General features: G+C 40.0%; 1 long non-coding RNA gene across 1 annotated transcript; it reads right to left on the bottom strand.

Moving 5' to 3' along the window:
* Window positions 1-200: 200 nt before the first annotated feature.
* LOC132660357 (uncharacterized) lies at window positions 201-5,624 on the bottom strand. Its single transcript, XR_009601734.2, has 3 exons — window positions 5,542-5,624; window positions 4,140-4,217; window positions 201-1,739 (listed from the first exon to the last, which is right to left on the bottom strand). It is a non-coding gene; the product is annotated as an uncharacterized LOC132660357 (long non-coding RNA).
* Between the last annotated feature and the right edge of the window lie 2,107 nt (window positions 5,625-7,731).

Raw genomic sequence — 7,731 nt, 5'->3', positions numbered from 1 at the left:
CTGATTTCGGCTCAGGTCATGATCTCATGGTTCATGAGTTGGAGCCCTGTGTCAGGCTCTGTGCTGACACATGGAGCCTACTTGGGATTCTCTCCCCCTCTCTGCTCCTACCCCACTTGCACTCTCACTCTCTCTCTCAAAAATAGATAAATAAACATGAGAGAGAGAGAGAGAGAGAGAGAGAGATTCCCAGTTTGTAGAACAGTTTATTGAGCAACATGGATTTTGGCCCTTCAGTGTCTTTTGTACCTTTATACCTGCTTATCAGCAGCATTCTGGAATGCTCTAGGTCTGGTTTTGCGCTACAGAAGAGAACAAAACTGTTGTATTACTTCCCATGATCATGGATGCATGTTTATATTAATGTAATTTAAAAATATGTTAACTGTGTTTTCCAGATACATTCATGTTGTTTTTGCTCATAGTTCATTTAAACTACCAGAATTTTAAAAGTAGACTTTAGCAAGAAATAGCCCTCTCATTATGTGTTATTATTCTTTCATTGTGCACTTTACTCAAAAACAAGGATCCCCTAGGTAAAGCAGCATTCCTAGTAAGGTGTGTTTAGAACTTAACAAATGTATTTTTCAGAATACCAATCACTCAGTAATTAAAAGCAACAAACTACTGATCCACACAAAAACTTAGATAAATTTCCAGACACTTGAGCTGAATGAAAAAAGCCAACCCCCAATGTTGTATATTGTATGACCCTGTTTACATAACATTCTTGAAATTTAAACAAGTATAGAAATGGAGAACAGATTAATGGTTGGCAGAGGTTGGGAGCCAGGTGCAGGGACTGAGTGGTTAGGAAATATGTGTGGCTACAAAAGGTCACCTGGAGGGATCCTGGTGTTGCTGAATCTGTTTTGTATCTTGACTATATCAATGCCAATGTCCTGCTTGTGATATTGTACTATTGTTTTTCAAGATGTTATCACTGAGGGAAACTGAGTAAAGGGTATGTGAATTTGTTAATTATTTCTCACAACTACATGTAAATCTATAATATAAAAAGAAAACAAATTATATTTTGCATTATCTGTGATACTGCTAAAAAGAAAATTGCTATTACATCTGCCTATACTTAGGCAGATCATTTTTTAAAAATGTACTGGTTTTCTCTGTACTAGTCACACATTGAAATTCTTTTGATATTTGGTTAATTCTGTTATAAAATAATTGCTGGATATCATGTAAAGCAAAATAATAACTAAAGAATATTAAAAATATAAAAATTTAGTCTTTGGCTCTCATAGAGCAGTTTATCCTGAAAAGAAATACTTACAAGTACAGGCTTCCCCTGCAATCTGAAAGTAGAGTGTATCTATGCAAAGTTTTGTAAGCCCAAGTGGAGTCAAGCAAAGAAGCAATTACCATTAATCCATTGGGAAAATTTTGAGCATTCCCAGACCCTCAAAATAACCTCTCTGAGGCTTTGCTGATACTTTAAGACACATCTTGCTAACGGGTGCACAAATAAATCGAGATAAAGCACAAATGCCTATAGACACAGGTCAAAGTCATGGTGGCTTAATGCTGAGATGCTCAGCGTAGTTCTCAGGAAGAAGCTTGTTGGTACCACTCGCGCTGTTCAGAGTGTGCACGGCTTCTGTAACAGCTCGGCTCGCTGTCAAACACATGCTGAATGTTATTTGCACTTTTTGCCTCTTTTCATAAACGTCAAAATCCTCTTCGATTTCTTTCAGTTAGCAAAAACAGGTACCAGTGTACGTCTTTTGTAAAAGAAAAGTGGTATAGCATGAACTTTGGGGGAACTTCATTTAAATATAGTTTTAGTCTTTGCTTTTAAAGACGATTTATTAACATTGTTCACATGAAATGGGAGGAGAGAATGATAGCATCCTAACTGCTATAAACGAGGATAATTCATAATAAATATAAACAGAGACACAGATATTTCGGATCCCTCGGCTAAGGTACCCCACAATTCAGTCTGGATTCCTGATCTGTTGATACCATGATCCAGCAATTATATATTTTGTACCTTTAAGTAAATGTAGCTAAAGAATACTGGCACTTGACCAGTTATCCTTACATTTACATGTTATTTTTATTTGTAGCTGCATTGGATCCTACAGAATCTAGGGCTATTTATTATACTGTTATACTGTCTCTTATATTCTTGCCTCCCTCAAAGCATTAGCCCCCAAAGGGCAATCTCACTTATGACTGTGGCATGTCTGGTTGGCTTGAACACAATAAGTATGTTAAAAGCATAGCAAAAGTGTCAAAATACAACATTTAAAAATAACTACCTGTAGAGACTGTAGAAAAGAAGTAATCAGTGTGCATAGGTAACTATTATGTACTCATAAAGACTTAAATACAGAAAGCAATATGCTAGTCTACTATTTCTTCCATTAATATGGAGTTCAGAAAAGAAGACATCAGGGCTTCTCAATATAATCAATATCTCACATTCAGAGGCAGAGAGGGAAGTGCTATATTAGTTAATCTGAGCTGATGTCTGCCTGAAGCTGTGAGGCATTTTTTTCATTCTACAGGAACCACAGCGCTATGGTAACTTTCCACAGAAATGGCAAATTACATAGGGAGCTTAGGCTCAATGATTTTCTTTAACAAAAATCTAGAAATGGGGCATTTTGAGCTCAGTAAGAATAGTAAGTGATGCATGGGAGAAAGCAAAGTGGTTCTTCTCACATCCCAAAAAAGGGGTGACTCTGAATAAATCTCAGAATGCACAAGTTTTCTCTGATAATCACTCTCCTCTCCTTGACCTAATCTTTATACTAATTTTTCTCTTTCTTTTTTTTTTACCCTAGTCCATTTCTTATTAAGAATAAATTTTACATTCTTGCTCTGATTTTTGTAATCACAGTGTATTACATGTAAAGTTATAGGTGACATAGAACTAAGAGTTCAGGAAGTTACGGATGACACAGAGCTAAACAGGGTGAAGAAAAGCTTTCAGATTATTCTAAATCAACACAATTATCATTCACTATGTATCTTTTTCAATTTACTATCCCAAAGATGAGTTATTCAAAGGACTGAACCAAAGCCCAGAAAATACTTCAAATTACATTTCATCACCGTATATAAATACTGGAGTGGTTCCTTAAATTAACCCCTATTATATAAAATTACCAAGAAAGGGGATCTATCTCTCATCTACAAATACATTTACACTCCATTAAGAAACTTACTCAAACAGGTGTTTTGTTTTGCTACTCTGTAAAACAAGATTTGGGGATAAAATTTTGAATTAATCTATCTGAATTTTCTCCTATAGGAGTGCTAACCATCTTCCTGAAATTTCCATGCATTTTCTTTTCTCTAGACTTTACCAAGAAGCCAATATTGCTACCCAACTGGAACCAGATTGTAGAACACAAGGATACATCCTTAACCTTATAAAAATGCCCCAGAATTTTTAATGAGCAGAGGTGGTCAGAAACTCAGTCTTACATCTCATCCAATGGATGGTTCTCCTGCAGCACAGTGCTCCATAACCCAGGGCTGGGAGCTGGCTCCGGACCACCTTGGGATGGAAGAGGGCCACCTACTGAATCACCGCTACCACATCCTGCATCTTCTTCCATCCAAGTCTTCCCTGGGCCCACCCCTGCTGAACTCCAGAGGTCTGAAGAGATCACAGATTTAGAGCATTTCATTACAAATTTTAAATTTCCAGTCTCTGGTTTTCATATTGCATTTCAAGATCAACATCCTTATTAGTAGTAGTATATTTTTTACTTTAAAATTTTATAACACCTTTTCCACTGACAAATTCAAAGCAGGCTACTGAACCTCATTACCACACAGGCAGAAATCCTCACAGCACCTCTATGAAAGAGGTGTTAAATGAAAGGGGGGGGGGGAGGGAGAGGGAGAGAGAGAGGTCACCATCACCTCCTCTTACAAAAGCCCAATCCTTAATAATTAATGAATGAAAAGACATCTTGAATCTAGTGGTCACTGGGAGTAATTGCCATATATTTTCTCAGCTGCCTCCAAATTAAAATGGTAATAATTTAACCAATATATTTGGGCCGATGGCTAAAATAAGTTCCCTCTTGCACCCAAGCAGTAGAGCTAAGTGGGATCTGAACAGACTACTCTCTGTTACCACTTGATTGCGGAAAACTCACACGTTGTACTCAGTAACTGAGCTCTTCAAGTCCTGCTCACTTTTACAGCTGTATTTCTCTGTCCTTATTGAAGAGGTCCTGAAAATTAGGAGGACACTGGTTATGTCTGCTCTGCTTTATTTCCTTTTCTCTGTCCCCAGGACTTCCTTATGTAAAGATTTTTGATGTCCAAATGATAACATGAAGGATAAAATAAAATAAAGGATACCTTGAGTGATAAAAGATTTAGAGTCCAGCTATCAAATGCAATTAGGCACATAAATGTATAGTTCATAGTATAGCCAGTGGTTCTTTACCTCATAACTATTATCATACTCCAGTGTGACTTTTTTCTCCCATACTACCAAGCAAGCAGTTCTCAGACAACAGTGAGGCATCTACAATTCACTTCAGTTCTGACACTACCCAGAGATAGTATCAGATCCCACAGGTTAAGGGGTCAGTCCTACAAGACTCCCCCATTCCCTCCCCCCCCGCAATCTTCTGACTTTGAAGCCCTGTTTGTCACATGTGCCTCTGGTCAATCAGCTATAGATTAGCTGATTGATCCAATGACCTCCTCCTTGGGTTCTATTAATTTGCTGGAGCAGCTCACAGAACTCAGGGACACGCTTTACCTACAAGATTACAGGTCCATTAATTCGGGGCGCATGGGTGGCTCAGTGGGTGAAGCGTCAGACTTCCGCTCAGGTCATGATCTCGCAGTTTGTAGGTTCGTGCCCTGTGTTGGGCTCTGTGCAGACAGCTCAGAGCCTGGAGGCTGCATTGGATTCTGTCTCCTCCTCTCTCTTTGCACCTCCCCCAACCATGTTCTGTCTCCATCTCTCTCTCAAAAAATGAATAAACATTTAAATAAATAAATAAATAAATAATAAAAGGATGTAACTCAGGAACAGCCAGATAGAAGAGATGCATAGGGCAAAGTGTGGGGAAATGGTGCAGAGCTCCCATGTTCTCTGAGTATGCCACTGTCCCCGAACTTCACACGCTCACTAACCTGGAAGCTCTCCAGTCTTTCTCCTTTTGCGTTTTTGTGGTGTCTTTATTCCATAGGCATGATTATAATCATTGGCCATTGGTGATTAATTCAACCTCCAGCCCCTCTCCACTCCCTAGAGGTTGGGGATGGGGCTGAGAGTTCCAACCCTCAAAGCACCTGGTTGATTCTGCACCTATCCTTAGGTGCTTTCCGAGAGCTGTCTCATTAACATAACAAAAGATATCTTTATCACTCTCATCACTTAGGAAATTCCAAGAGCTTTAGGAGCTCTGTGCCATAAGAACAAATATGTCTTTCTTATTATAAACCACAAGATCATAGCCCCCCTTTATAACAAATACTTTGTAGCATAAGTGTAACAGATGCTGTCACTTCTCTCCCATATCCCTTGGTTGTACACACCAGTGACTTCTGATTGCTGATCTCTGCCAGGGGACGTTTTCTGGTTGCAGCGAGCGCTAGTCTCACACACTGTGGCAGGCCAGAACATGCTAGCAGGATAGAATGGAGAATGACCTCATAAGGGCACAGACAATGGGGGAGGGAAGGGTGGCGGGGCAGAGCCTTCACTGCACCTAGAACTTTGGCTGCTATCCAGGCATATTGGGCATCCCATGCCAATAGAAGAGCGGGCAAAGAAAAGAGTTACTATAATGATTGACATGAGCTGGTAGGGTTGTGCTGCATACTGGAAGCAGAGAGGAACATGGCTAGAACTCATGGAATTCACTGTGGAGCCTCCTGGTGTGTTCCATCTCAGGGGATAATCTGACATCTTCAAGACAATGCATCCAGGACCTAGGTCTGTGTTGCCCAACCAGGTGGGAGACATAAGCCAGGACAAGTGCTGGCTGAAAGTGAGAAGACTCTAAAACAGGTGGTGGAGGAGCACCTGGGTGGCTCAGTTGGTTAAGCGTCTGACTCTTGGTTTCAGCTCAGGTCATGCTCTCACTCACAGTTGGTGAGTTCGAGCCGCCACACTGGGCTCTGTGCTGACAGTGCTGAGCCTGCTTGGGAGTCTCTTTCCCTCTCTCTCTGCCCTTCACCTACTCTCTCTCTCTCTCTCTCTCTCAAATAAATAAATTTTAAAAGATAAAAATAAAATGGGTAGTAAATGAGGTAGTTTTGTTTCGGAAATTATGTGTGTGTGTGTGTGTGTGTGTGTGTGTATGCATGTGAGAAAGAGAGAGAGAGAGACTTGCTGGAACTTTGTGGAATCAGTTACAAAACAGATAACTTCAGGCAGGGCCTGAGTGGATGTGGTGGTACAAGGGGTGGACTGGAGCAGACATTGGTCGTGTCCCTCTTATCAGCACTTGCCCTAAAATTGCCTACAAACCTCTTTGTGTTAACACTTGTGCCCCTCTGCCTGAGGTCTTTCTGTAGCCACAGGTCCATGCTTGATCCATACATGAAACAGGCCAAAAGTGCTGGGGAGCCAGAGTCCCTGGGAGTTGCCCCCAGTCAATGACAAATGGCAATGGATAACTTACACTCTAGCTTCCTAACATCTCAGGTGTGATAGTTGAGAGATGGTGGTGTTCTGCACACTCTCTCAGAAGCTTCCAAAGAGATGGTGCTTCAGGGGCTCATGGAAGCTAACTTGCCTTTTAATGCACCTGCTCTCCTGTCCCTTCCTCTCTTGTTTCACTCCACACCCCCCTGCCAGTGCATCCTGGGGATTACTTCCCAAAAACACTCCTTGCATTCAAATCCTTTCTCAGGGCCTGCTTATTGGGGATCCTAATCTAAAACAGTCACCTTTACCAAAATAAAATTCATTACTAATGTAACCTACCCACCTAGATAGTTTGTAATTCCCAGTCTTCATATAAAGGAGGTACCTAAAACCTGTTATGATACCTACTATCAAAAAGACAAGAGATAACAAATTCTGGCAAGACTGTGGAGAAAAGGGAACCATTGTGCCCTGTTATTGGTGGTATAAGATGACACAGACACTACAGAAAATGGCATAAAGCTTCCTCAAGAAATTAAAAATGGAACTACCCTATTATCCAGCAATACCACTCCTGGCCCTACAGCCAAAGGAAATGAAACTATTATCTTAAAGAGATCTGTATTTCCATGTTTTTTGCAACGTTTATTTTTTGGGAAAAAAAAATTGCAGGTTATATCTGGCTTTTATTCACAATAGTCAAGGATGGAAACAACCTAAATGTTTATTGGCAAGATGACTAAATAAATAAAATAGGACACACACACACACACACACACACGAGGAGAATTTTTCCGTCCTAAAAAAAGAGAAGAAAATCCCGTCATGTACAACAACATGGATGGATTTGGAGGGCATTATGCTAATGAAAAAAGTCAGACAGAGAAAGACAAACACTGCATGGTATCACTTGTATGTGGAATCTAAAACAAAGAAAAGCTGAATGCAGAAACAGAACAGTGCTTGCCAAAGGGCTAGGGTATGTGGGAAATAGGAGTAGATTGGTTAGAGGGTATAAACTTTCAGTTATAAGATGAATAAGGTTTGAAGATTTAATGTATAACATGATAACTGTAGCTGATATAATACTATATTGTATAATTAAAATTTTCCAAGAGAGTAGAGCATAAATG

The sequence above is a fragment of the Panthera onca genome, chromosome B4 (genome assembly GCF_046562875.1).
Source record: "Panthera onca isolate mPanOnc1 chromosome B4, mPanOnc1 haplotype 2, whole genome shotgun sequence".
In the NCBI taxonomy this organism is placed as follows: Eukaryota; Metazoa; Chordata; class Mammalia; order Carnivora; family Felidae; genus Panthera; species Panthera onca.
This window is presented reverse-complemented; position numbering and strand designations above follow the sequence as displayed.